The 23,607-nt window shown below is 54.0% G+C and overlaps 1 protein-coding gene across 1 annotated transcript in view; it reads left to right on the forward strand.

The window, feature by feature from the left end:
- Positions 1-860: 860 nt before the first annotated feature.
- Positions 861-23,607, forward strand: part of CD82 (CD82 molecule) — a 55,236-nt gene continuing 32,489 nt past the window's right edge. The window contains exon 1 of the mRNA XM_074401342.1: positions 861-958. The gene's annotated coding sequence lies outside the window, so the exon portion shown is untranslated. The remainder of the gene's footprint in view (positions 959-23,607) is intronic.

Genomic DNA, 23,607 nt, shown 5'->3' on the forward strand with positions numbered 1-23,607 from the left:
AACGGGTGTACCATGAGTTGTGGGAACTCAAGGGCTAAAACTTTATACAGCAGTTGGCATAGAGTCTGGCGCCTGGCAAGGGTTCAATCAATGATGGTATTTTCAAAAAGTTCCTGGACCCAGGCCGCCTCTTGATAGAGGCCCAGACTTGGAACGCAAACCGCTCCCACGCCGTTCCCCGGTTGCACCCGGATACACCCGCCCTGGAATGCCAGCATGGGGGCCCCAGGGTTACACGCCCCGAACTGAGAGGGGCAGGGCAGGGCAGGATTAGGAAGGCGCTGAGCCCAGGCTGGGGCGGGGAGGGGCGTGGCCTCACCCTACTGGGGCCCGAGGCGACGGTGAAGGAGGCGGGGGCGCTGGGAGGGCCCGGGAGGAGACCCAGGGAAAACGAGGCAGTTGTGAGCTGGGCGGGACCGTTAGGAAGCGCGCCGTGAATGGACAGGGATGGGGCAGGGCAGGCCTCTTCCCCCGTGTGACCTGGGGACGGGGCTGCCGGGATAGAGGAGAGGCCGCAGCCGGGCGGTGAGAGGGGCGGGGCCTCAGCGCCAGCCGGGCCCGGGGGCGGGGCTGGCCGGGGTCGGGCCGTAGTGGGCGGGACCTGGCCCGTAGGAGCGCCTCGTTTCACCACGGTTCTCGGGGGCGGGGCCGGCGGAGGGGCGCCGAGGGGGCGTGTCCTCAGGGGCGGGGCCTGCGGAGTCTGCGGCTTTCCCCGACTGCCGACCGGAGAGGGCCGAGGAGTGACCGAGCCCTGGGCTGCGCAGTCCGACGCCGACTGGGGCACGAGCCGGCGACGCTGGACCTGCAGCGCGGAGCAGACAGCAGAACCAGCAGGTGAGCAAGAGGCACCGGGCCGGGGGAGTCTGCTGGACAACCAGAAGCGAAGTTATTTTCGCCCCTGCTTCTGCAGCCCGGCTCGGACAGCTTTCCTGAAAACAGCGACAGGTCGGGCCAGCCGGTGGGTGAAAAGGAGCTTTAGCCCCCAGTCCTGAACCCCCAGTTCTCCCACTCTGTCGTGCACCAGCTGCTTGACCCCGGGTCCGTCCCCTCACCCGGCTCTGGACCTCCTGGGCTTCGGTAGGAGGAAGTGAACCAGGTGAATTCCACGCTCCAGTTGCCCTTTCTCACTTAAAACCTCGGAAGGTGAGGGCTGGCAGGTGAGAGATGGCTGCGGGTCACCACAGGTGTTCCCATTGCGCTGCTCTCTGCAGTTTCTCTCCCTGCAAAATGGGACTGAGCAAAGCGAATTGCTACAAAGAGTGCACGGGTTCCTCGGTTGGGGCTCGGACCCACGAACCCTGGGGAAGCTGAGCCCAAAGCAGGGAGGTTCCATTTCCGTCCTCACCTGCTTCCCACCAATTCTGACAGTTCAACTAAGCCGGATTGCCTAAGACTTCAAGTTGGAAACTCAGTGGGGCTTTTCTAGGTGAGCTGGCCTGAGCAGAGGGTTGGAAATCGGGAAACAGTTCTTACGCTGGTGAGTGGGGAAGAAAAGGGAAAACCCCACTGATCCTTAGGCCCGGGATCAAGCCCAGGGCCCCAGGGGTTCTTGCAGCATACCCAGGGTTAATTTCTTGGCTGACGGTTTCTGTTCCTGGTGGTGGTGGCTGCTCTGCGCTGGGCCCCCAGCAGCAGGGCAGCCTCGTTTTGTGGTCAAGGGCTTGGGCTTTGGGATGAAACTGATTTGGATTCCATTTCCCCACCAAACTTCAGTTTCCTCATCTGTAAAATGGGGAAAATGACAATATCCAATGGCAGCAGCAAGCATGAAATACAATAACGTGTACACGCTCCTTAGCAGTGTGCCAGGAAACCATTGAGACCTCCCTCCATGACAGCTGCTTCGATTCGGATGGGCAGGTGACTGGCTTGCTTCCTGGGGGATTGAGTCTTGTGTTTTTTTTGTGTGTGTGTGTTTTTTTTGTTTTGTTTTTTTGAGAGGGGGTTGGCTGCAGCCCCTTCTGACTGTGTGAGAGCCAGAAATTGCCTCCTGCTGCCAACATCACTCTATTTGAGGGATGGGGAGTGTGTCACCTGGAACAAAGAGTGGCTGAGTTTTCTGTAATGTTGCTTGAGGTTGGAGAGTGTTGAGTTAAATGAGCCTAAAAATGTTTGCTGAGCACCTACTATATGCTAAAGAGAGCTAGAGGGTACAGAGGTGAATTAGCCAGATCTGAGTTGCTGACAGTGAAGGCTCCCCTATCCTTACCATGTCCCTGTAGAGAGGATCACTCACATCCAGGGCTTATGGCCAGATGAGAGTTCATGGGTCTGTGCGGCCCTGGTGGCTGGACTCCAGCTATACCATTGCACACATGGTTTGGGATGGAGGCCAGGGGCAGTGTGAGCACCCAGTATCTGAGCAGGGTCGGGTACTAAAGGACACTGAAGGTGCTGCATTATGTTGGCTCCCTGCATCTTCTGGGAGATGAGCTGTACAGTGTGGAACAAGCTGGAAAGTACTGTGGGACAGAGACGAATTGGTGGCTGCGCTGTGGCAGGAGACTGTGTGTGTATGTAGGGCAGGGGGAGGTGTTCAGAAGAGTGAGACACTTGAGAAGCCAGGGCAGGGGGTGGGGGTAAGAAGGCTTCCTGGAGTGGGTGAGATTTGAATAGGACTTTCTGCCTGGGCTCCTGGTTCCTGGTTTGGCTTGGATCAATGTGGGACCACAGTCTCTCCAAGCACTGAAGTGGCATAAATTGGAGTTTGGTATAGTGGGGGAGGGAGATGGTCCGGTAGGTTGTGCCCGTGGCGGGCAGATGTTCATTTCAACACAGCCTACCTAGTAAGCCTTAATGGAAAGCCCTCCTGCCCTCACCGCCTCCTTCCCACATGATGAACGGCAAGGGACTGCATAAGGCCTGTACCTTCAGTTTGCTTACCATCCGGGAAGGGGCTTAGACAAGAATACCAGTGACTCTGATGCAAGATAAATGAAGAACAGATTTGAGGGATCTTCCAGGCCTTATGGCCTGGGAAGACTTCGGCAGTCAGAATGAAGATGGTGTCTTGGAGAGAGGAAAATGCCTAGGCACAGGCAGGGAGGCCAATCTGTTCTGAGAAGTCTCGAGAAACCGCTAGCTTGCTCATTCTGGCTGAAGGTTGGGACTGTACTGGGTTACGCAGTGGGAAGAGTAGGTGGGATTAGCTTACGGAGGGCCTTGAATGCCGGGGTAAGAACTTTGGATCTGATTTGCAGAAAGTGGGAGCCACCGAAGGTGTTTGAGGAGAGGAGTGACACAGCAGAGCAGCACCTCGGGAAGATCCGTCTGTGCCACATGTGCTGGGATGGAGGCTCCAGTGGTTAAGGAATAATGAACCAGTGGCTGCAGTGACAGGGAAGAAGGTTCTGGGTGGCTTTGGGGATGTCTGCAGCTGGGAGTCAAGGAAGAGACACTGGCCATGGGGATGGCAAAGGTGCCATCGGAGAGGTGGGAGAGGACTTTTGCAGCACATTTGCATTTCTTTCTGTTTTCCACCCTGTCTAGCCCCTGGTACGTAGCAGGGGCTCAGAAAGGATTGGATGAGTGGTGGGGGAAGTGGGAGCCATGTTCTGGGATGGGGATGATGAATGTTATGGAGGGGTTTGCCCATGAAGGGAAGGCATCTGGGCTGAATGGGAGCCTGTGCCAGCCAGCAGTAGGTTTGGGAGTGTGTGTGTGTGTCGGGGTGGGGGGTGGTGGTTGGAAGAAGTTCCTGACAGTCTCTCCTATCCCAGCCCAGGGAGGTTAAGGGTGAGAGGTCAGCCATGTGCTATCTCTGGCAGTGGGCGAGTAGTCAGGGCACAAGTTTCCCACAGTGGGGGGACTGAGGCAGGATTTTGGTTCCCCTGGGCTCCTCTGAAGTTTCTGCTCTGTGGGGGCAGCCCCTCTTTCTTGAGGCCTCACACTTTAGAGTCACAGCCTGGAAGCCCCCACCGGCCATCCCCTTCCACCCCGAGGACCCAACCCTATTCCCCTAAGGACCAGACAGTCCCACCTCGGCCCATGGCTGAGCAGCCCCAAGTCCTGGGTGTTCCTTCAGCTTTGGAGCATCTGGGGCCAGCTGGAACCCCTGGTTCTGGCTTGGTCTTGGCACCCTGCTCCAAACCGTTATACCCACTTCCTCCACCCCACAGGAAGCTCACAGGGGGCGGTTATGAGTTAATCAAGAACATCAAACGACCAGGAGCTGGCTCTGTGAGAGGTGGGAAGCGCCTGGGCTGTTTGGCCGGGGCCCCTCCACGGGACAGGACCTGTTTAATCTCAGCAGGAACTGCCCTACCCACCTGCTTCCCCTCCACTAAGCCGGGGTCTCAGGAGCTGGGAGGGGAAGCCCAGAGGTAAACAGGGACCGAGCGGTGTGGGGTGAGTTGCTCCCCTCACCCCTGACACCGCCCTGAGAGGAGGCAGACGACCACGGACCCGGGGCCTCTGCAGCAGGCACAGCTGGTGTCTCTCGGAGGCTGGCTCGTTCCTGACTCACCCCCGGGCATCCCCCTCCACTGTGGTTTTCCTGCCGGCAGCTGATTCACCGTGCTGACATGGAGAGGCAGCTGGTAGAGGAAAGAGGCCTGTGTGCTGCTCCTCAGAGTTGGCTCTGGCTCTGGCTCTGGCTCTGCTGTGTGTTGTGACCTTAGTTAAGTTCCTTCTCATCTCTGGGGTTCCTTCCCTGACTTGCTGATGGCCCATTCTTTCCTTGGCTCTCGGGAAGTTCTGGGACCTGGGATCTATTTTTTGCAAAGTAGGGAATGTCTGTCAACACCCAACCCTACTCAGGCGTGCAGACATGCAAATACAACCCAACACAGATACTGGGCAGCGCCCCCTCAGACAGAAGCACTTGATCCCCTCTCCCTGTTCTTTTTACCTTGTTTTCCCCACCTGAAGCACCTTTATCCACCGTCTGCCTGTTCACAGATTAGGGAGATGATGGTACAGCATGGCAGTAAAGCACTGGATTTCAGCCCTGCCAATTTCGAGCTACGTGACCCTTTCTGAGCCTCAGTTTTTGAATCTGTAAATGGGGATAACAATGGCCATGGCTTCATAGGGCATGAGGAGGAAACCCAAAAGTAGACATAAAACACTTAGTACTGTTATACCTAGCACATAGTAAATGCTCAGTAAAGGAGAACCACAGTTGTTTGCTGCATCTGGCTGGTCTTTCAAGGCTGGTGCCAGGCTCTTTCTCAGGCCCCCAGGGACATTCCCAGAGCACCTGCCTTCTGCAGAGGGCCTCCGTGCCTCTCCAATATGTGTGCATCCCAAGAAGCCAGTCATGTCTGGCCGTGTGCGGCTCTCTGGCTCTTCCTGGGGGTGGCTGGGTCTCTTCACTGTGATACTCGGCTTCCTGAGGGGCTGCAGGTCTGAATGTCGCTGGCTGCCTTTCCCAAGCCCCTCCTTGCCTTTCACCCCGTCCTCTGTGCTAGTCTATGCTGAGAACCCTCCTCTTTGATCCTGCCGCTTGGTAGCATATGATGTGTTTCCACAAGCCCTCCTGGGCAGGTGCTGCCCTGTCCCCTCTGTGTCTGTATCTCCGATTCCCGGCACACAACAGGCATTTGGGGATCGCTGGCTGAATGAGTAGATAAGTGGTTCTCCTGGGTGGGGCCGGGGGTATCAGTAGGACCCAGTTTGGTGCCAGATACCAGGTGACCCCTTGGCAAAGGCAGAGCCAGGAAGCAGGGTCTGGTCACCGCTACCTGGCCCTTCAGGCCTGTCGGCCCCACTCCTGGAACCTGGATCCAGGGCGATGGGAATGAACTCTGTCCTGGGACTGCTCGCAGCAGAGCTTCTGCTTCTCTTCTGACGCCTGGCTTCTACCCTCCTGAGAGGGGAACAGCACGACTTCCTTCAGCCTAACCCGGTGAGGGGCCACTCTGGCCTTTAGTGAACTCTGACTCAGCCAGAAAGAGCAACTTGGAGTCAGCAGTTGTTTGTGGAAGGTACTGCCATCCTGTGGGGACTCAAGCTGGGTCCTGGAGAAATGGGATGGTGGCCTCCAGGACATCCTCCATGCAGACCCCCAGGTGGGCAGCCCTGGGAAGCCCCACTCTCCCCTCTGACCTCCTGCCCTGCAGTGGAGGCTTTTGCCCCTTCTCTGCCTCCCCCTTGACATTCCCTGCTGTGTGGAAGAGTGATCTGGCGTGGGAGTTGTTCAGAGTTCTGGGCCTTGGCCCTCAGGGTCAATGTGGAGAGATGGACAAAGCCCTGGGGGCTGGGCATTAGGAAGCCCAGGTTCAAATCCTGGCTCTGCCGTGGAGTTGCACAGTGACCTTAGCCAGAGAGATGACTTCTAGGCTGGTTTTCTTCCTCTGAGGCAGCAAGTGTCCCAGGAGCCTTCCTGAGTCCCAGCTGGGCTGGGGCCCAGAGGAGTAGGAAAGGAAGCCTAGGCAAGATCACAGGCTCTGGAATCAAACGACCTAAGGACGATTCTTTCCTCTGCTGCTTACCAGCTGGGTGCGACCTTGTGTCTTACTTCTCTGTGCACCAGTTTCAGCATCTATAAAATGGAACAATAATAGTGCTCATCTCATAGGGTTGTTTGAGAATGACATATGAGCTAATGCATGTGAATCATTTAAGACAGTGCCTGGCACATAGTAAGTGTTATATACGTTCCTGCTGTTTTTGGTAGTATTTATTTTATTTTTATTTTTATTTATTTATTTTTTTTTGAGACAGGATCTCACTGCATTGCTGAGGTTGGAGTGCAGTGGTGTGATCTCAGCTCACTGCAACCTCTACCTCAGGTTCAAGTGATTCTCATGTCTCAGCCTCCTGAGCAGCTGGAATTACAGGCATGCACCACCAAGCCTGGCTAATTTTTGTATTTTTAGCAGACATGGGATTTCGCCATGTTGGTCAGGCTGGTCTCAAACTCCTGGCCTCAAATGATCCTCTGGCCTCGGCCTCCCAAAGTACTGGGATTACGGAACTACTGTACCTGGTGTTTTTTGTAGGGCTCTTAATAGGAAGCAGAATGTAAGTCTTTGATGAGCTTGAGTGTGGAGATCAGGAGACCAGGGCTCTGTTACCAGCTCATCCTTTACTTGCGTTGTGACCTCGGGTAAGTTATAGCCCTTCTTGGGCTACAAAACTATATTATAAACCAGGCACGGTGGCTCAAGCCTGTAATCCCAGCACTGGGAGGCTGAGGCGGGTGGATCACAAGGTCAAGAGATCGAGACCGTCCTGGTCAACATGGTGAAACCCCGTCTCTACTAAAAATACAAAAAATTAGCTGGGCATGGTGGCGCGTGCCTGTAGTCCCAGCTACTCAGGAGGCTGAGGCAGGAGAATTGCCTGAACCCAGGAGGCAGAGGTTGCAGTGAGCTGAGCCGAGATTGCGCCATTGCACTCCAGCCTGGGTAACAAGAGCGAAACTCCGTCTCAAAAAAAAAAAAAAAAAAACTATATTATATTGCATTTGCTGCAGTTGGCTTTTGTAAGTGAGGCACATGTGATGCCACAGTGGGCAGCTGCAGGGTTTCATTTAGGGGAAGGACTCCTGGAGGCAGGCTCCTTCTCCTGAAGCCTAGGAAGGAAGGCTGTAGGTGGGCAGGTCCCAGCTGCTACCCTAAAGTATTGTAGACACTGGATGGCAGAGCTGCTCCCCTACAGCTCTATTCAATCAGGCTAACATATGGGCAACTACATATAATGTACCTGCTATAAAATACAGTTATATAGATTAGATTACAGATCTTTATTATCTTTTCACTTTCCCCCATTTCCCAAATCTTCTACAGTGAGCCCGTATTTTTTATGCTCAAGAAAAAAAGAACCTCTTTATACAATGAAGCTAATAAAAAGTACCATACATATTTAAACAAAAATGTATTATATGAACTTGGGATCATATTGAAGTTATTTTTGTGTATCAATCATATTTTTTCAGATGAGGCATGGGGTGTTGGTTTGAAGTGAATATCAATTTGTCAAAACTCAGAAGACTTGGAGGGAGTGCCTATGGTAGGAGTGTCTGTGGCCTTCGGCCATCCAGCCTGGAAGACAAAAGTTAGATATGAATAGAAGAAAGTGTAATCCACCTTCCCATGCGGTGGACACACCCTGAGTGTTGGGTGGTGTTTAGAAAGCTTTTCCACAGTATAGTTGACATCGACAGGCCTAATGACCATTCTGAGCCTCAGTTTCCTCGTCTGTAACATAGGGATAGGCAGCTGTGAGCTAAACACATGAAGATGGAGCTCTAAATGGGAGCTGACGGGAGAACACGGCTTTAGATCCGGGGCCCGGAGGGCTTGCTGACTGGCCTGACCTGGACCTGGCAGAGTTGCCCATCCTGCCACAGGCAGTGCTGGACAGGAGCCAGCCTCCTACAGGACCAGTTAGCAAGAGCAGAGAACAGCCCAGATGCAACTCTCCCTGCGGGCGAGCGGCCTCTGCAAGGGGCGGAGCCGCACTGAGCCTGCCCCATGTGTCTCTAAAATGAACCAATCATAAGCCGCCTGGGGCGTGGCATGAAGCTTGAGGGTGGAGCAAGGCCTGAGGTGTTTCCCTGACAGAGGTCCCTTGACTGGGAAACAAATGGAGAGGGGAGTATGTGTTCCGATGGGGACCCATAAACCGTTTTGAATGATATCTGCTATGAAGCCAGCACTCAATCAATGTTTGTTGTTGCTGATGATAAAAACAAGTGGTAAATTATACTAGTATGGTTGGAAAACCGTCTCCCACTCACTGCCTTAAAAGGCAGAATATTAGAATGCTTTACAGTGGGACCTATGAGACATCGCTGTATGTAGATGAAATAGAAACTTGGCAGGGGAGGTTTGACTTGTCTGAGGTGATGGAGCAAGTTGGTGTCTAGGCCTTGACTCACCTTGGGACATGTAGGTAGCCCGCCTCCCTGAGCCCTGGCCCCTCTGAACACACAGCAGTGGAGTCATGAGGCAGGGAGGATGTATCCTCTACTCCTGACTAGTCACTTGTTTTCCATCCAAAAGCCCCTCTCATCTGTCCCTCTGACCTGCCCTCTCTGCCCCATACCCTCTCCTGCCAGGGCTGAGCAAGTCTCCTCGTTTGCCAGGACACGGTATAACGTGACTCTATAGTTTCAAAATGTGTGCCTATCAGGAATCCCTAATGATCCCTGTAAGTTGCATGCAGTCAGAGAACCACTGGGGCTGCGCCTACATCTCAAGGTGCTTCTAGCTTCTCAGGCGTTGATGTCAGTCAGACCTAGCTGTGGGCACAGTATCTGCTCACCTCTGGGCAAGTTTCTTGGCCTCTTAGAGCCTTGGTTTTTATGAGGATTAAATGAGATAATGTTGGTAAAATGCTTAATGGCAGGCCCAGGGAAGAGGGCACCTTCAGTGAAGTCAGAGGATAAGCAAAGGCTGCTCGCTCATTACTTCGGGGGAAGTGGCAGGGAGTCTTCCTCTCCGAAGGCTCAGGTCCCTGATCTGGAGGGAAGGAGCTTTCCAGAGTTACTTGGAGCTCTGGTGGGAGTGTCAGCAGAGGTCTTAGGTCTCTGTAGTCTTGATCCCCAGACTATCTGAGCCCAGCCTTGACCTGGGTGCTCTTGGCATAGAGTTGAGGGCTTACGCGTAGAGTCACAGGATCTTGGTGTTTTGAGCAGCTCTGTCATTCATCCAATCAACCTGCCTGCCCAGTCTGATCCCATGGACCGCATCTAGCCTTTGTTCACACACCTCAAGGCTTGGAGAGCGCATGATCTTTTATTTCTGGGAAGAACTGACTCTTAGAAAATACGAGATAGAATCTGAGCAAACCCACCCTCCCTTGGATTCCCCATGTTGATCCTGAATTTGCTTGTTGGAATTATACACAATGTGGAAACTCCCTGGTAGGACCAAATCTTAGAGCGGAAGACCCCAGGCCGGTGATTCTGACATATTAAGGAGATATTTTCCTTTAAAAAGTTTCTGTCTAACCCGAATGGCTACCCCCAAAACCCCCACAAACTTTCTGATTATTGAAGAAAGAGTGGTTTGTGTGTGTGTGTGTGTGTGTGTGTGTGTGTGTGTGTGTGTGTAAAAATTCAGGGGGTAAAGAACAGACCTGCCAGAGGAAATAACTGATCAGAGATAATTGCTGTGAACGGTTTGGTGTATTGCCGCCACCTTCTTTTTTTTTTTTTAAAGCACACACATACAAGATTAGGATTATACCACACAAACCACTTCCTGAGCTGCCACTTTTTGGCTGAACGCTGTGCAGGGAGGGTTTTCCCATGCGATTGAGCATTCTGCTCCAGCAAGTTTCCCAGCTCTGTGGTATTGCTGTGACCTGGTTAAGCATTCCTCACCCGTTGCACATTTAGGCCTTGTGAATTTCTCATTAGCATCCACGTTGCTAGAGTGATCGCCTTGTCCCTAGGTATATTTTTGTGCTCAACTCTAATGAGCGCCATGGAATGAACTCCTAGAAGTGGCTTTCCAACTCAGGTGGTTTTTAAACTTGAGGTCAGAGGACCAGAACTTCCCACCATAACAAGTCTCCCAATTTAGCTTCAGCCCCACTGGCGGGGGAGCATTCTTTCTGTCTCTGGTGCTAGTGGACTCACCCACAGGACAAGGAGCAGTCTTTTCGGGTTTGTGTATCTGTGACAGAGAAGGAGATGGAGAAAGGCAGATAGATATGGAGGAGTGTTTTCTCTTCAATTACAGTCTGACTTTTGACCCTCTCCTCTCTGGGAGTCTGTGGTGTCATTAACTAATCATGGGTTCTCTTTACTATTTAATGACCTCTCTCCTCAGTGACTCCTTCCTCCCCAACAGTCTTCTGGAAAGGAGGAGGTGGGAAGATGAGTCAGCAGGGGAAAGTTTCTCCAGAGTGGGTGGTGGGTGGTGGGTGGTGAGGGGGTTCTCAAACTCTGACAAGCATCAGTTCCTTGGACAGTTGGTGAAAGCAGATTGCTTGGCCCCACCCCTAGGTTTCTGATTCTGTGGGTCTGGGGTTCTTCCTGAGAATGCTCATTGCTAACATGTTCCCAGGAGACACTGCAGCTGCTGGACCACACTGTGGGTACCAGTAAAGTAGTGGGATGAGGCGGGGTGGGGTTCCATGGTGAGTTTCAGCTCCTGATGCTGCTGACAGTAGGAACTTTGTCCTGTTGAATAAAGCCTCATCTTGTGAGGCCTGAACTCACCTTCCCCTCCTCCCAGGTATCCTTTGTATATATCGGGAACTTTCTGTGCAGGAGGACAATAGGATTATCAGCATCCTCATTTTACAGAAAGGAAAATTGAGTCTCTGATAGGTGACCCGATGTGTCTAAGGATGTCGAAAGTAGGAGCGCTAGGACTGGAACCCTGGCCCCATCACACTTCCCACCTCGACTTCTCCAAGTGCAGGTCTGGTGCGGAAGCAGAGAGGCCTTACCTGACCACTGCACCGTTCCCAAGTGAGGGGCCTGGGGAGCAGGCTCCCCCACCCCATCTCTGAGCTGGGATCTTGCTCCACCTCTTATCCCCTGACTAACTCTTCAGTAACATGATCTTCTTCCAAGGTCCAGTGTTCTCCAGCGGTTTATGTTCCCAGTTATTGTTCTGGCAGGTTTTCCAGGAAGCCAGGAACTCTCTCCTGTCAAGCCTGGGCTTTGCCTGGCAGGCACAACAGAGGGAGAAGAGAGAAGCCTCAGCTGGCTGGGCGTGGTGGCTCACTCCTGTAATCCAGCACTTTGGGAGGCTGAGGTGGGCAGATACCTGAGGTTGAGAGTTTGAGACCAGCCTGACCAACATGAAGAAACCCCATCTCTACTAAAAATACAAAATTAGCCAGGCGTGGTGGGACATGCCTGTCATCCCAGCTGCTTGGTAGGCTGAAGTAGGAAAATCACTTGAACCCCAGAGGCAGAGGTTGCAGTGAGCCAAGATCATGCCACTGCCCTCTAGCCTGAGCAACAGAGTGAAACTCCATCTCAAAAAAAAAAAAAAAAAAAGAAAAGAAAAGAAAAGAAAAGAAAAATAGTATCTGACGTGTGCCAGGCCTTTCCTGGTCACTTTGCAGCCATGATGTCAGTCAGCCATCCCAGGTAGGGGTTATCACCATGTCTTATTGTACAGATGAGGAAACGGAGGGTCCAGGAGGTAAAACAACTTGCGCAAGGTCACAGAACTGAGAGAGGAAGAGCTGGGCTTTTGATTTCAAACTCAAGGCTGGGGTCTGGTCTGAGATGGCAGCAGGTCCTGTTCTGGAGGGAGCCAGGATGCAGAGGAGGCCTCTGCCCCACCTGCCATTCACGCAGAGAGGGTGGGCCTGAGGGTCACAGCTTTCTTGGGATTCAGCGTCTTGCAGTGGGAGGGCACTGGCTGGCCACTAGAGTCCCCTCTCAAATCCTGCTCTGCTGCTGCCTGCCTGTGTGGCCCGGGGGCAAGTCACCGCCCCGCTTGGGACATCCGGATCCTCCTTTCTCTTAATGATCCCTTATGCTTTATAGCTCTTGGCAGTGCACATTTTCTCACGTACCTATCCCCGTTCCCTCAAGCCTTCCAGCACCCTGTGAAATACGGCGGGTGTTCTTGCTAAGCCTGTTTCACAGAGGATGAGGATGACCAGGCAGTGAGTTGCCCAGGATCCCGCGGGTGGTTGGGGGATGGTGTGAGAGCTAGGACTGGAACCTGGGTTGTCTTAGCTGCCTGTCTTGAGCCCAGCCCCTAAGAAGGGAGAACTCTTTCCCTCTATTCTCAGCCTTAGGATGAAGGATCCCAGGACTCTTAGTTGGGCTGGTGGGTCATGGGTGCAAGGGACCCAGAATCCCAGGAGTAGCTGTTCTGAGATCTTTGCTGTCGGCCAAGAACCCATGGGGAGACAAGCTAGGGTGGTCCAGGCTGTCTGCGTTTCTGACTCCTGCCCAGGCCTTGCACGTGAGGCCCTCGGTGCTGCGGGGAAGGAGGCGTTCAGCCCAGGTTTTCCTCCCAGCTCAGCTGCTGGCTTCTCCTGGGAACTCTGCTTGTCCTCTAAAATGTATCATGCAGAATTTTCCGGACTCTCACACAGGGGCCTGGGCCCTGCAGTTTCACCTGAATGCCGTCACTTCCTCCTCCTGAGCCTTCCTCATTCTTCCACACCTGGCCCCAGCCACCTTCTTCCCTCGGGGAAGGCCGGCTCCTCTGGCCAAGCCAACTCAACTCTCTCGGGTTCTGTGCAGTGGGTGAACTGGCTGACCAGGTTGGTTAACTCCCCAGTGAGGCGTGAGAGCGGGGCCTGTGGCTGGTGTGGGTCCAAGCCCCTACGGGGGCTGGCAGGGCGTGCAGCAGAGTCTGTGCATGGTAGGGAAAGGTTAGCCTCAGACCTGTAACTCTCAGGCTTGGGACTTTCAGCAAGTCACTCTTATCTTCTTTGAACCCTGGTTTCCTTCGTTGAAAAGTAGGAAAGCCACTTTCCTCGTTGATGGCTTGTGACACTTGCAGGAGATAAAGTGCAAAACACCTAGCACAGGCATCTGGGGGGTTGGTGGCACTCAGGAAACCCCAGTCCCTCATCTTCCCTGCGGTGGGCTCAGGCTGCGTTCTGTCTCTACCCACCCCAACCCCACTGAGTGGGACACCTGGTTGGGTCTTGGCCTAAGGCCTGAACTATATCTGCTCTAGGTAGAGGGTGCCCTGGGCTGATAATGGGCCAAGGATTGGGCACAGGGACAGAATCAGGCTGATTTAATCAGACTCTGCCAGTTCCAAGTTGTGACCCTCCCTGGGCACGTAACTAACCCCCCCTCCAACCCCCGAGCCTCAATTTCCAGATCTGTAGAAAGAGATACTCTGTCTCCTGTGTTCTCAGGATCACACATGATCAGCAAACAGGAGACCAGGGGACGGGGCCCAGGTGACCTGAGGGCTGCCTCCCAGGAGGCCTGGGTCAGGCCAGTGGCTGCTTATTTACATCTCAATTTTCCTGCTGAGGAACAAATAGTCCCCTTTCCTCTGGACACTGGAGGCTTACCAGACCCATATGCTCTTGATGCAGGGCCCTGTGTGCTGGGTTGCCCAGGGAAGGAGGCAGCCTCTCTCTGAGCTCCTGTCTTCCTGTAGGGGAGCCAGGAGACAGCCGGGGAGCCAGCCCAGGTGTAAGGCCCTGCCTGGTTCTGAGACCATGATGGTGTCACCACATGTCCCATGCCTGGCCTCCTGGGGACAGACCCCTTCCTACAGTGCCTAGCACCTTTCCTTCTCAGCTCTGTCTGTACATCCATACACCCCTCTTCTAGCTCCGTGTGGCCCAGGACCTTCTCACGGCGATAATGATCACCACACTTGCCTTTCTTGTGCTAGAGTAGGCATCCCCAAACTTTTTACATGGGGGGCCAGTTCATTGTCCCTCAGACCATTGGAGGGCCGCCACATACTGTGCTCCTCTCACTGACCACCAATGAAAGAGGTGCCCTTTCCTGAAGTGCGGCGGGGGGGCCGGATAAATGGCCTCAGGGGACCGCATTCGGCCCGCAGGCCGTAGTTTGGGGATGCCTGCGATAGAGCATTTTACTCCTCAAACCACACACCTCCCTCTAGGACAGGAATGAACTGTTACTACCCAGAGAGAGGAACTCACCGAGGCCCACAGCTGGACTCACTACCTTCTCTGCCTGCCCCAGCTCCTGGCAGGTGCCAAATTCTTGGCTAAATCCACCAGCAATGGAAAGTTGGTTGGCCCCTGAGAAGAGGAGGGGCTGGCAGCTGGCAGAGGGCTAGGTCCAGGACTGGAGGGGGTTCCAGATTTCCTCTACTCTGCATGAGGAGCTGCCATAGCTGGCACTTGGCCTTCACTGCGTCTCATTTACTCCTCTCTCTGCCCATCAAATACTCCTAAAGCCCTGCAGAGTGCTCAGAACTATAGTTGTGGGAGGCAGGAAGGATTAGCCCATTGGACAGATGAAGGAACTGAGGCTCGGAAAAGTTAAATGACAGTTAGGAAAGGGTAGACGGGCCAGGCGCAGTTTACCCTTTTCAATTTTCCTACTGAGGCACAAATAGTCCCCTTTCCTCTGGACACCTGGAGCCTCACGAGGACCATATGCTCTTGATGCAGGGCCCTGTGTGCTGGGTTGCCCAGGAAAGGAGGCAGCCTCTCTCTGAGCTCATTCCAGCACTTTGGGAGGCTGAGGCGGGTGGATCACTTGAGGTCAGGGGTTCGGGGTTTGGGGAAGGGGAGTGACTGATTACAGCCTAGAGTTGGCTGGGCTTTTCGCCCTCCTCTCTTCCTCCCCTTGGCCCTGAGTTGCTCTAGTGGAGGGGATTGGATGGGGCTGTTTGGGACCCGGATATTCATTTTGTCTTAGCTGCTGCAAGCTGAGGTCAGGTCCCTTTTGTCTGCCTTAGCTTCCTCGGGGGACTCGGAGTGGCTGGCTCAGAGCACTGCAGGCCCTCTCTCATCATAAAGGCGTGGCGGGAGCCTGCTCAGGAATCACATTTGGTGAGGATAGGGTTTTTTTTTCCAGGGCACAGCACTGCAGCTCCTAGAATCTAGGGGAGGCCGAGGCAGAGAAAAATGTGCTGGGAAGGGTCATTGTTAAAGGGAGGTAGGGAGAGGGCAGGGTGGGTGAGGCCAGAAGGGGAGCCCATGCCTTGGGAAGCCACAGGGGAGGCAGGACCCTTGGCTTCAAGACAGGGGGAGACATCTTGTGCAGGGCAGCCTCTGGGGTGGCTGCTGGCTAGCTGGGGAGCCGGGCTGGCTCCGGGGGTGGGATCCTCCTGGGTCGTCGGCAGGGCCTGCACTCCCGGACCGGCCTCACTGCAGGCTCCCCCGGACTTCCTGGTGAAATCTGACAGGGCCTGAGTGTCTGCGGGTTGGTGCTCCCGGGAACCAGAGGCTCCCTTCACCCTGGAGTCTGTCTGTCTCTTTCTTTTTAGTCTCTCCGTCCCTACCTCTCTCACTCTGCTCTGTACCTTCCTCTGCCCACGCCCCTCAGCAATCACAGAGAGGCCCAGGGAGCCCTGGCAGGCCCGTGCCGGTTTCCTTTCGTTACTAGTGTTCCTGCCAGAGCTGCCAAGTATCTGGGCTGGTTAAATGGCTGCTTCTCTGCCTGGGAACCAGGGGCCCTCTGTGGCAAGCGCAGCCTCTTGATTCCCGCCTTGGCGGGCCCAGGTCTCTGCAGTGGAGCGTGGAAGTGGGTCTCTCAGCACCACTCCTTGCAGGAGCTAGGCTCCTGTCGTGCGGAGGGCTGGGTAGGCTGGGGACAGGGGCTTGTGGGCTGGGAGAGGTTGTCCCGGACGCTCCGGGTCTTCCAAGGCTCTCAGGATGTTAAAGGGGGAGACTTAGATGATCACAGAGACGGGGAGCAACAAGGAAGAGGGGATGGCCCAGGGGGCCACAGACAGAGATAGGGACCCCTACAGAAGGGAAGAGACAGGTGAGGGAGAAGAAGTTGAGAGAGGGCTGAGCCTGCACAGAGCCCTGACCTGCCCTCTCCTCTCACCTGGGCTGAGCTGCCTCCAGCCAGGTCTCAGCCAGGAAGACGCCCACCCCCAAGTTCTTGGAGTTAGAGACCTCCCGCTACCCTCTACCCCTAGCCCCATCTCTCTGCATTTTCACCCAAGGATCTATGGAGACAGAGTCCCTGTACCTACATGCGGCACTTGGCCTTCGCTGCGTCTCATTTACTTCTCTCTCTGTCCATCAAATACTCCTAAAGCCCTACAGAGTGCTCAGAACTGTAGCTGTGGGAGGCAGGAAGGATTAGCCCATTGGACAGATGAAGTAACTGAAGTTCGGAAAAGTTCAACGACAGTTAGAAGGGTAGACAGGCCAGGCACAGTGGCTCATGTGTGTCATTCCAGCACTTTGGGAGGCTGAGGTGGGTGGATCACTTGAGGTCAGGAGTTCGAGACCAGCCTTGCTAACATGGTGAAATCCTGTCTCTACTAAAAATATGAAAATTAGCCAGATATAGTGGCGGGTGCCTTTAATCCCAGCTACACAGGAGGCTGAGGCAGGAGAATCGCTTGAACCCGGGAGACAGAGGTTGCAATGAGCTGAGATCATGCCATCGCACTCCAGCCTGGGTGACAGAGCAAGAATCTGTCTCAATAAACAGAAAAGACAGGGTAAACAGAACCAAGGTTTGAGCCACATCTGTCAGATGTCCATCTTACATTCCCATGATGAGATCATTAGAGCCGCCGTGTGGTGCTGCTGAGGGGCTGTGGTGGACAGTGTTTTGGAAAGGCTGCCTTGAGGAGGTGGCATTTCAGCAGCCCTGTCTCCACGTTCCTGAGCTCAGTGCCTGTGGAGGGTATGAGGTGGCAAAGGGCCTGCCTGCTGCCATGTGAGGTCCCTGATTAGAGCCCCCTCCCTCTCTAATCACCCTACTCAGAGTCCACACCCTTTTGTTAGCTGGCTAGGCTCTGGGATGGGTGTGCAAGCTGGTCGCTGGTGCCTAGTGTTGCCCCAGAGTGTCTTCACAGTTGGTTGGGTTCCCCCAGAGTGTCTTTAGTTGGTTGGGTTCAGAAGCTGGGCTGTAAAACCCAAGTAAGCTAGGCCGGGCCTTGGTGGGTAATTTTCGTTACCTGTCTTTTACAGCTTTGTTTCTGCAGGCAGCAAGGTGTGACGGTAAAGCTCAGGGGCTCTGGGAGGGTCAGACTGTGGGGGTTCAACTCTCTGCTCTACCAGCAAGGTGACCTTGGGCAAGGCCCTTGACCACCCTGAGTCTCAGTTTCTGCAGCTGTACAATGGGGTGATACGCAGTGCTTACCTAATTACTAATTCCTGATTGCAGGAATAAACTGGGCCATGTGAAGTGCTCGGCACAATCTCTAGCTAGTAATCGTGCAAACATGTTCGCTTTTGTCACTGTTAAACACTTGAGTCTGTTCTAGAGAGCCTCTCTTGTCCTTCGGAGCGAGGTGGAGTCAGCAGGCTGCTTTGTGACTATGCTGGTGCGTAATTGCTCATGTTCCTGTCTCTGCCTCTCCAGACGGTGCTCCCTGAGGGCAGGGATGGGTTGGAGTCACCTGTTTCCCGTTTCACTCCAGCTCTGGGCCAGCCTGGAGTGGGGATTTGGTGAACTGCAGTGGATGGTGGCTCAGGATGGAAACCGAGCACAGAAGGGGCACTTGGGAGCCCCCTGAGAGGACAGCCCCTCAGGCCGTCTGGATTATGAGCTGTTTATTCTAAGAGGAGAGTATGCGGTTCCCTCTGAGGTCTCCTGTAAGGGCTAGGCCTGGCTTCGTTTCCTGCTGTTTCAGCTCGGCCCTCCGGGTCCACCTCCTTCGTGGCTGGCTGGTGGAGGGAGAGATTTCTGAAATGCTGTGTGTTTGCTAAACCTGCAGGTGACTGGCCCCACCCCTGGATGTTCTGATTTCATAGTCCCGTGACCAGGGCTTTGCCCCTTTAACACCTGGCTGCAGTGACTGCCCTCCCTGCCTTGAGATTGCCTTGGCGGTGGGAAGCAATGTCACAAAGTCAGTAGGATATTGAACTCCAGAGAGTCTTGAGGGCGGAGCTCAGCTGCACCACTGTCCCCCGTGTGACCAGGGCCAGTGCCACCACCCTCCTGAATCCCAGTGATCCTGCCTGGGGTTCGGAGGCTGAATGAGATAAGATCAGTGAAGCAACACTCCCATCGAGGATGCTTTCATGAATGGTTTCTTCTGCTCAACCTCATTTCAAGTTTTTGAGTGCTGGTGACCTCCCTGGGGCCGTCTGCATGAAACCTGTGTCCCTCCCATGCCTCCAGGGACAATCTTTATGTGACTTTCTTGCTGTGGGGCCTAACAGGACCTCCTCCCAGAATCCTCTGCCTCTGTCATGCTTATATCTCTGAGTTTGGCACACTTTGGGATTCTGCTTATATCTTTGGGATTTTGGCTCCCTCTTAGAGGATCCCAGATAGCCCATTTTATGGATGAGAACACCGAGGTTCAGTGCAGGTAGGCAGCTTGCAGAGGTCATGTGGATGCTGAAAATGAGATTTGGAATTTAGGTCTCTCTCAGGGCCCATACTGTGATCTGCTTCCTTCCTCTGCCTCCGATTGTGGCATGGGGAGAGGGCCTCAAAAGATGGCAATCCCCGAGAGCCCACCTGGGAATCTGGATCCTGTTGTCAAGGCCTCTGGAATCTAGGGCTTCTTGGAGCCTCTCTTTAGCTCCTAAATATCCCTCATTGAGCTTTCCTATCAGTGAGCTATTGAGATGATTATCTCTGCAGCCCTTGAGAACAGAGCCCTAGGCTAGTAACCTCAAGCCAGATGTAGTTCTATCTGTCTGTCCCAGTGCACTGAGCAAATAGATACCCTTCTCAATGTGTATCATGATGCCAAACAAGTTGAGAAACACTGACTGCCCTAACCAATCCCCTCCCTATCCCCCAACGTACACACTGAACATACAAATTCCCCAGAAGGGTTGGGGTGGGGGTTCCTTGTCTTCTCTGGACATCAGTCTCTTCATCTGAGAAGTGGGAGCTGAGCTAGTGACGTCAAAGGCCATTCTGGCACTGTGAATCTGAGTGTGTGAGTCTTGGCACCTAGCACTGGAAGGGAGTGGGGACTGTCTGTGGCCAAAGCAGCCGGCTAAGAAGCAAAAAACAGTCAAGCAAGGGAGCCGTGGAGAGCAAGAGGTCAGAGGCTATGGCTCAGCCTCAACTCGATTCTTTGGCTGCATGGAGTCCAGGTGGGAATGCTGGAGAGCTCCAGGTGTCTGCTGGTTTCCACTCTGCACTCTCATGTCAGAGCGTCCCCCTTCTTCACCCAAAGGCCCTCCAGTCTCATTGCTGGGGTTTCAAAGCAAAACCTCCTGATAAGGGCCACATCTGTCAGCCTCATCAGCCAAACTGAAGGAATGTCCCAGTCAGGATTGGTGGAGCTGCTCTTTTCCTTCCTGATAGGAAGCTGAGAGTCAGACCTCAGGGAGCTGGGGTAGGGTGCGGGGATCAGGCAGAAGGCAGAGGTGTGGAAATGGGGGTGGAGCGGGCTCTGCCATTTACCTTGTTCATTCGGGCAGCAGGTGAGGATGAAGCAACTTTAAAGTCAGACCTGAATTTGAATCATGGCTTAGCCACTTGTGCGGCCTTAGGCAAGTCACTGAACCTCTGAGTCTCAGTCCTTCCATCTGTTAAATGGGGATAATAATCTCTCAGTAATCTCTTGTTTAATAATAATGGGGGGTGCTATGGAGGTTACATGGGATACAGTGGGTAATGGCATCATACACGAGAGCTGCTGGCTCGTCTCGCTCTTGTCCCCCTGGCCTCCTTTCCCCAAATGTCAGGTGTCAGTCCCAGCTCCGGGGTCAATCCCAGCCGTCACTGGTTCATGGGATCATGTGACAGCGTCTCTTCCTTAATCCCTGAGACAAACAGGAAGGCGCTTTGGGCTCTGAAATTCTGTGATTCCCGGGAAGGTCTGACCTGGACGTGTTGCTTCCAGCCTTGGTGGTGGTGGTAATGGCAGCATCTGCTCACTGTGTGGTGAGGAGCGGAGAGTGACCCCAACGCTCCTTCCATGTCATTTCCCACTCCCCCAGCAATCCCATGAGGTGGGGATCCCACCAGCACCTTAGTGTTAGAGTTGGGAATGTGGGGCTCAGAGGGGTTTAGTGACTCACTTGCTCAAGCTCACACAGCTAGGGGGTGGCAGAGCTGGGATTGAAGCCTGTGCTTTTGTTTGTTTGAGACAGAGTCTCACTCTTATTGCCCAGGCTGGAGTGCAATGGCGCGATCTCGGCTCACCGCAACCTCCGCCTCCTGGGTTCAGGCAATTCTCCTGCCTCAGCCTCCTGAGTAGCTGGGATTACAGGCATGTGCCACCATGCCCAGCTAATTTTTTGTATTTTTTGTAGAGACAGGGTTTCACCATGTTGGCCAGGCTGGTCTCAAACTCCTGACCTCAGATGATCCTCCCTCCTTGGACTCCCAAAGTATTGGGATTACAGGTGTGAGCCACTGCTCCTGGCTGAAGCCGAGGTCTTAAAGGAAACCTGAGGCCCTCCATCTGCTTCAAGCTCACTCTTCTCCTGTCGCTCAGAGTAGCAGCTATTTTTTTTTTTTTTTCTGGTGGGTGGGGGTTAATATCAACAATAAAAATAAGATCAGAGATTGAAAAGTAAGAGAGTAGGAGGTAAAAAAGCCAGGTCCTGGTGTCAGCGGAGTCTCAGGAAACATATCACCTGTCAAACATGAAAACAAACACAGCCCTCTGTGCCCAGCCTCTTCCCGTGGGCAATCAGGACAAAGTCCAGAGGACCAGAGAGCTAGTGGCTAAAGAACCAGCTTGCAGGAGGAGTGCCTGTGGATGGGCTGGCATCCAGGGCACAAGAGCCAGGTCAGGACTCCTCACTCCATTCTGCTTGACTGGGCAGACCGAGCTCCCACGGGATCGGATGCCCAACTCACCAAACTGGCTGGACCTCTGAGTTGCAGGCAGGTCCTGGTGACATAGCCTGGAGGCTGGGGGCAGAGGCTCCTCCTTCCTTAGGCGGCCCAGCCTGGTCTGCTTGCCCCCCAGCTCCTCACCCAGGAGCAGCAGTGGTCATCGCTGGCATAGAGCCTCTCCAGGGTGGGGACATTGCTGGAGGCTGGATCAGGCCTCGGAGGGCAGCAGACTGTCGGTTAAGAAAGCAACAACTTTTCCAGATAATCAGCATCATCACAGTTGGTAAGAGTTGTCTCAAATTTACTGGGGGCCGGGCACTTTATAGATACAAACTCTTTAAGCCCGACAACACATCATTAAGTTCATTTCACAGGTGGGAAAGTCGAGGCACAGTGGCAAGGTGTGGCGGAGGTGGCAACTTTAGGCAGGGAGAGTGGGAGGAGAGGGCCAGGCACCATCATGGATGTGCCCTACTATGCGCTAGCCTGATGGTGATTCACCTTCATGCCCGTGATGGGTGGGCGGGGTTAGCACCCGCATCTGTGGATAACGGAGCAGTTCTGCAGGGTTTCCTGAGGTCCTGTGGCAGACACCCGGCAGAGCCAGAGCCAGGACTGGGACCCAAGGGCAGGCTGTGTGATTCCGAGTCCAGTGCTCCTTATCCCTCCCACGTAGGAGCCTCAGTGAGTAGGGGCAGGGCCGCAGGTAGAGAAAGGAGCTCTGGACTCGGAATCTTAAGTTCTCCACCTCATGCTTAGCCCGAGCTTGCTGTGCCATCTGCCACCTCTTGCTCTCTCTGGCTCCTCTGAAAAATACAGTGATCTCAAAGGTCTCATGCATGGTAATATTGCTCTGGGGTAACAGACTGGAGTGGAAGGAGCCTTGAGGCCGTGAAGGTTGGAAGATGGTACAGGGAGCTCCATGTGACACTGTTTTTCAGATGCCAGAGTGCCAGGCAGATTCTCCCTGGCCAGGCACTGTGGCACCAGAAACCCCATGTCTGCCTGTACCCCAGAGGAGCAGAGGGGCTGGCCTGTGTGAGGGATGGCACCACGGCAGTAGATCTCAGCACACTGGAACCCCCCGAAGAACTGAAGAAACCCTGATGCCCAGGATGCACCCCGAGCAGCTCGTCAGGGTCTCTGGCAGTGGGGGCTGGGCATCAACAACTTTTAGAACTCCTGGGGTAATTCCTGTGTGCAGCCGAGGCTGGGCACCACCACTCTAGGGCATTTAGGAGATGGGGGCAGAAAAATCCTTGACCCCCAGGTGTGACCTCCTAAAATTGGAAGGAAGCATGTGCCTGCCCATCTGCGTGCATCTTTCTAGGGAGAGAGTTCACAGCTTTCATCAGCTTTTCTGACCCAAAGGAGATTAAAATGCTTGAGCCCAAGCATTTGAGACAGGTCTGGACAATAAGGTGAGACCTCATCTCTACAAAATATTCAGGCACGCGTGATGGTGTGCACCTGTGGTCCCAGCTCCATGGGAGACTGAGGCAGGAGGATCGCTTAAGCCCAGGAGGTTGAGGCTACAGTAAGCTGTGTTTACACCATCGCACGCCATCCTGGGCGGCAGAGCAGAGTGAGATCCTGTCTCAAAAATATATATATATTTTAAAAATCCTACCTTAGAAGGAAGCAACCCATCTCCACCCCAATCCAGCGATATCATTCTAAGGATCAGAAACCTCCAGCTGCAGGGTCAATGCTGGTCTACGAAACTTTCCTGATCTCTCTAGACCTCTCTTTTCTCTCCTGCTTCCTAAAAATACACACCGAGAGCTGCTTATACACAAGGCACTGTTCTAGGCTGTGGGACACAGGGTGAGTGGGATGGGGCAGCCCCTCCCCTTGAGGAGCCCATATTCTAGTGGCAGATGTAGACACACTAGTGAATAAATAGGCTAACTGCAGTGAGGGTGCCGTGTAACAACCTGGGCTGCTCCTTCAAGCTTCCTGGGGAGCCCAGCCCTACCCCTAGAGATCCTGATGACTTGGTTGGGGCGAGGGGCCTGGGCGTGGTGTCTGTCGATTGCAACGAGCACCTGGAGTTGAGGCCTTCTGAATAGATTGGGCGTTCAGGGAGGGCCTCTGGAAGGAGGGACGTCAGCCTTCTGAGCCAAGGCCTGCAGGGGAATATGGGGAAAGAGTAATCCTGGCAGAGAAACCCTTTTGCAAAGGCCCTCAGGTGGGTATAAGGGCCTGATGTACCAGGATAACAGGAAAGAGGCCACGTGAGCTGTGGAGGGGAAGAGGACAGAGGAGTGGCAACCCAGGTGGGGCCCTGCTGGCCACACAGGGAGCCTGGATTTATAGTGAATATGTCTTCG

Source organism: Saimiri boliviensis, chromosome 6, assembly GCF_048565385.1.
Source record: "Saimiri boliviensis isolate mSaiBol1 chromosome 6, mSaiBol1.pri, whole genome shotgun sequence".
NCBI classification, from domain to species: domain Eukaryota; kingdom Metazoa; phylum Chordata; class Mammalia; order Primates; family Cebidae; genus Saimiri; species Saimiri boliviensis.